At 44.9% G+C, this 6,265-nt stretch overlaps 1 pseudogene; it reads left to right on the top strand.

The window, feature by feature from the left end:
• Positions 1-279: 279 nt before the first annotated feature.
• The window catches only part of LOC119287325, a 12,345-nt pseudogene continuing 6,359 nt past the window's right edge, over positions 280-6,265 (top strand).

The raw sequence follows: 6,265 nt of genomic DNA, 5'->3' as shown, positions 1-6,265 counted from the left end.
GATTTAATCTATTTGCTTACATCATGTCATCTAGTAGATAATTATTAGATTTCACCCTAATGTTCTGAAATCTTATGTCTTAGGTAATCTTCTTTTGGTTATTTCATTTGCATTAAGATTTCCCCTGCCCTTTTATTTGTGTTATAATAAAAGAACTGGCTCCCGTGGCACGTATCAGTGGAATACGGCTTCCTTATAAAAAAAAAACTTCAGAGTTGTGACAAATTACTCCTGTTTGCCACTGTAAAAATCCAATCGGTTCCCCAATCCCCGACCCCGCGACATTCCCCATTTCTAGGTTTCTCGTCCGCCGTCCAGCAGCTGGCCACCGGCGCGCTCGCACATTGCCGCCGGCGGGCCGCCGCAAGACCGCCGTCGGCCGCCTCCACCCCATCATCCACCTCCGTCGCGCCGGCTTCCTCTCCTCCGCTCCGCGGCCACCCCCATCTACCTCGACCACAGTGACCGGCCAGCCGCCGCAGGAGCTCGACCAAGACGACGGCCCGCCGCAGGAGCTCTACCCCGGCACCGCCTTCGCCGTCTCTCTTCTTTCGCTCAGCCTCGCTGTGCCCGCCGGCTCGACCACGGCGAACGACTCCCTAGCAGTTCGACTGCGAGGTAAAAAAAGAGAAAAACCCCAACTTTTGTGATGCACATGCCCCCGTACCTCTGGGCTGCCAAATTCCCGACCCCCCTTTGCTTCTGATCGAAATTGCGTTATTCTAGGTGTCCTGCCTAATGCGTTGACTGATTCTACTGAAGCTGATGGCCAATACCCGGTCAGGAGGGGCGAACAATGAGGGAGCAGGGGACACCAACACCAGTGCAAGGGAAGGCAGCGCCGCCACCAATGCAAAGCACCCCAAGTCCGCAACGACCTCCACCTCGTCTGTGCGTGAAACAGGCGATGAGCCGAAGCCAAACCTGAGGATGCTGAATCGAGAAACAAAAGGAAAGGATCCCATTGTGATGACCACCACCAGTTCTGCAGCTACACCGGTTTCGCAGACATCTATGAGGGGCAGGAGCAACCCCAGCACACCTGATTCCCTGAAATCGTCAGCAATGAAGCTAAAAGGGTCGACGAGGAAGCCTAGTTCCCCCAAAACGTCTGACAGAGTAAAGAAAAGTACCATTTCAGCTTCTGCTGCTTCAAATGATTCAACTGGAGTTTCTCCTGGTCAAGTGGCTGCTCTCGGCAAAACCGTGAAAAGGAAAATTGATGAACGTAAGTCAACCAAGAATAAGCATGATGCTTCTGAGAGCGGTACCAGGCCACTGAAGCAGCATAAAAGGCTAACTGTGGAAGACAATGGCTCTGTTTTGAGGTTTGAAGAAAGTGGCGCGCACGAAGAAGATAACCAGGCACATTTAAGTCAAGTCGTCAATGAATTTTGTGAAGGCTGTACTTCTGGTCGGTGTGAAGCTCCTGAGTTGATACTGGAGACAGATGGGTCGAAAACTGATGTTGAAAAATCTGCTCCCATTTCGGAGGTTTGCTCAACCATCTTCTATTCTTGAGTTGTTGTTTCTTTGATTCTACTCTTTATGAAATCATGGTGTTGCTGTAAGTACCAGTCCCCTCTGCCTTCATCCATGATAGGTCTTAACCCTGGAGTAGCAAAATAGAATTAAATAACATATTCTGGTAACAGAGTAATATGTTCTTTTGTTGCTACTAGATCACATATCACCTCTTGTGCTTACATTATTACAGTTCTTGACCTTACATTATTACAAAGCATTACTGTAAGTGTCATTGTTATTTTCCTTCATCCTTTATATCTCGTAACTCTCGAGTAGCAAAATAGAAGTAAATAACTAAACACATATTCCAGTAATACATCAAAATGTTCTTTATTTGCACCTGAATTATCTCATATAACGTCTTGAGCTTCATTACAACCTATGCAGGACGCAGTGTCCACCTGACAGGATACCCTGTATAGTTTCCTTTTAGCAACTCATATGCTTGATTTTTCTGTAACATCCTTGTTGCCTCAATATGGTGGCTTGTTATTTGCAATGCTGCTTTTCTTATCATCCTACCATCTGTATCAAAGGAGTTGGTTACATTATCAGTTCTTGTACAGGCACATATGACTGCTGATCTATGCTCACAGAATATGGTGGCTGAAAGCAGTCCTGCAGTGGACGCTAGAGAGCCAGCTGATAACTGTTCAGAGTTCACACCTCATGTTGCAATGGCCCAGAAAGTGGACTCGTCAAAATTTGTGGAGTACTGGGTTCCTGCTCGCCTTTCACGAGTGCAACTAGAAATGTACTGTTATACCTTGCTTTCAAACTCACTAGCGCTTCAATCAAATGAAAAAACTGACAGTGTTGGTGCTCTTCGCAACATTCTTGTATCCCTCCGGAAGGTTAGCTGTTAAAATTTCTGAGCATGCATGGTACCCTTTTTTCACAGTAGGGAGTTAGACGGAATCTGCAATGGTACTCATTGTGCATAGCTAACTGTCTTTACTGATCTTATCATGCAACAGTGCTGCGACCACCCTTATCTAGTAGATGAAACGCTGCTAGACTCACTTCCCAAGGGCCACCCAGTAACTGATATCCTGGATATTGAAGTTCGTGCAAGTGGCAAGCTACTGCTTCTTGAGAAAATGCTCCGATTAATCAAGGAAAAAAGGCAGAGAGTTCTTATCCTTTCCCAGGTAAGCGTTTTGTGGTACCATGCCTCAAATAATCTCTTACTTCCATTATTTAACTTTGTCCCAATTAATGTAGTAATGCCTGTTACGTGTGATTCATTACTAGTACTTGTATCTAAAGAGTTGGCAAGTATTAATGTTTTGTACTTCCTCAAAGCATGCATTATTTATTTCCGGCAACCGATTTCTTTTAATTATTTGTTAATGTTATGCACAAGGGTTTTCAACTTCTCATATGAGGAAAAGTTTCAAGCTGTCTTTGCTCTTTGGTACATTTTGTCAAATTGTTAGTAATAACATCTGGGTATCACTTCCCTCAGTCGCAGAATCAAGAGTTGCAGAAAGACTGGTGATGTTTCACTTTAGTACAGTTATGCACATAAGAATTCCGCAGCATGGAGTTTCTAGACATTGATTTAGTTTGATCATTTAAACACCAAAGAAATTCTTGCGCGGCATTTCACTATCTCCAATGGTAACTCTTGTGTCCTTTGCAGCAACGGGCAGTAGAAAACCAGCATCCATCTTTCCTTCTTTTGCCCCTTTAATGTCAATTGTTGTAACAAGCTTGGCATTCAGTGGGGCAGACCGGCAGAGAAATGGTATCGAAGACATGCTGCACCATCATACTGCTGGTTTCTCGGGAAATAGATTCTTAGGCATCTTCGTCATGGCCTGTTGGCTTATATCTGGAAACAAAGGAACACACGGATTTTTGGCAAAGTAGCCCCTATTAGATTATTGCTCATCCTGAAAGAAGTCCATGTTCAATCCTTTAGATTTAAGGAGGCATCTCTAACCCTGCTCAGGGTTGCTCCCTCATAGTCAGACTGTCAGAGTCTTTCTCAGTTTTGTGTTTTTACCTGAACACCCCCCCCCCCACCCCCCATGGTGTCTATATGAATTCATGGTTGCTCCTGCAGAAAGCTGACACATCTGCACTTGTTCTAAATTTATGTTTTTTTGGTACAATGCACATATGGTTCACTTTAGAAACAACATTTTGCAAGCACATGTTGTAACATCTTGGCATCGGTTAAAAGAAAACATGTGGGTACCTTATTTCAAAATCTAAATATGTTACTTTTCATGCACCATGTGTACTTTTTAATTGCTGGCATATATATCCCTTATTAAGTTCTTGTTTGGGTAGTTTCTGATTCATCATTGTTAGAATTAAATATCATGATCTTTTGGAAAGGTTTCCCAAGCTTATCAGTGCAATATGATGGTACTTTCTTCTATGTGCAGTCTTGTGATGGGGCTGGCATTCCAATGGGTGATATTCTGGGTGATTTTCTCTGTGAAAGCTTTGGTCTTGAGTCATATGAGCGCGTGGAGCATGGTTTCTCTGTACCAAAGAAACAGGGTGCAATGAGTATGTTCAATGACACGACTAAGGGCCGGTTTATTTTCTTGATTGATAGTCGTGCATGTGTCCCAAGCATTAAACTGTCATCAGTTGATGTCATCATCATATATTCTAGTGATTGGAATCCCACAAATGACTTGAGAGCCCTCCAGAAGATCAGCATAGAGTCACAATCTGAATGTGTGCCCATTTTTCGTTTGTATTCGTCTTGTACAGTGGAGGAAAAGGCTCTTATACTTGCAAAGCATGATCATACTCTTGATACCAGTGTCCAGAATATAATGCCTATCCTGAGCCATTGTATGCTTAGTTGGGGTGCATCATTTCTCTTCAGTAGACTTGAAAGGCTAGAAAACGATGCATATTCATGGATAAAGTACTTTCAGAGTTCTCAACGAAGTTATCCACTGAAGATGATACCAGCACTAAGACGAGCAATGCAGCCGTATCACAAGCTCATCTGAGTGGACCTCTTTATTCTAGAGATAGTGTTGTAGTAGGTGAGAGGGAGGGGATCTCTGCACCTGATAGTGATCTCCCAAAGTTCTGGGTAAATTTGCTAGATCGGAAGTCTCCTCGTTGGCAGTATATAACTAAGCTGGCACAAAGCAACTGTAGAAAGAGACAAAGCATGGAAGAATGGAAAATTCATGCAGACGAGGCTGCTGAAGCTAGTACGAAACGTAGAAAAATTGCTGGAATCTTGGATTCATCTGCAAATGCTTTAGCTGGCGAAGACAATGTCTCAGTATTGCCTGAAATTAGTACGACATCTAGTTCTCATCAAATATCAGTTGACAACACATGGCAGGAACAAGGTATACCACTGTAACTATAATTAACAGCTCTGTTTTTGGTGCGAATAATGCACTGTTCTAACAGAATCCATTTTGTAGGGGTGGAAAATCTTCAGGACACACAAAATAGTGTTCACATCCCATTGAAGCAAGAGTTCTCAAAGCTATATGAATTGTTTGAACTACCGGTATGCTGAATGTAACGACTTCATTGTTCTCTTGATGTTTGTGTTGAAATATACTGCCTGCCCTTTTTAATCAGTTTGGACTTTTGGGAGTCCCCATCATGTCGAGGTTCCGTCAGGCCTTAAATGTCAGATTGATGTACGCTGTAAATACTCTATTAAATAATAAATACTGCGTTGGCCGGGAGTTGAGCTTGAGACCTCTTGGCTCATATACCATAGTACGTTTCAAAATACTTCGCATCTTACTTTTGTCTTAAGTCAAACACTAATATTTCCATGCAAGAAAAAAACATTGTCATATTGGACCACATTTATATAAAAAATATCAATATCTACTATACTAAATAAATACAATACAAAAATATATTCAATGATGGATCTAGTGATATTGATTTGTTATTGTGAATCTTGGTAAATTTTTTGAATATTTTTTTCTTTTAACTCGGTCAAACTTCACAAGATTTGATTTGAGACAAAACTAATATGTGAAGTTGGGCTTGATGGGGACAGACGCGGCCATTCCCTGGCCGTGCAAAATTGGGCGGGAGTGCCTTCATCCCATTTTGGCCAGGCACCATCGTTGAGGCCAGGGGTGGCTTGGCCAGCGGGGGGATGGTCCCAGATGGCATGCTCCTTCTCTGCGTCCATCTCCTATACTGCCGCTGGCGCCACCTTGAAGTTGGCCCAGAAGGTGCACTCCCTCTCTGCCGCGGCCTCCTCGACGCCTATGGCGGAGGTGGCGGCCTAGCAGGCATCCCAAACTGCCCTAGCAGCGAGGGAGCGGCGGGAAACCAGCGGTGGAGTCGATCTCGGACGCAACCGTGCAGCGCTTCGCGGCAGCGGGCGGCCTGTGACACCGTCCAGCCCGTCCTGGCGATCACATTCCTCCGCGATGAGGGTGGTCTCCTGCACGTCCTCCTCGTCCAGCTGTTGTGTCTTCTCCGTGAGTGGCAGCCAGTCCGGCCTTGGGTGAAGCGGCATGGTGAGGACAAGGAGGGAAGTGGAGAAGAAAGTGGAGCTGTTGGCGGCCGGGAGATGAGCTGGGACGTGTGCTGGCCTTTCTATATCCACGAGTGGCGGGAAACGGGGTGGGCGGGTGGCGGGAAAATGTGGCAGAAATGGGCGCGGGCTGTTGGACAGGAGGTGACAACCGTTAATTGGCTCGTTTCCTGGTGAGATAAGTGCCTGCGGGACTGGTACGCGCATCCGACACGCGCCATTGGCAGAGAGAGA

Source organism: Triticum dicoccoides, chromosome 4A (assembly GCF_002162155.2).
Source record: "Triticum dicoccoides isolate Atlit2015 ecotype Zavitan chromosome 4A, WEW_v2.0, whole genome shotgun sequence".
Classification (NCBI taxonomy): Eukaryota; Viridiplantae; Streptophyta; class Magnoliopsida; order Poales; family Poaceae; genus Triticum; species Triticum dicoccoides.
Note: the sequence above shows the minus strand (reverse complement) of the source record. Positions and strands in the feature narration are given on the sequence as shown.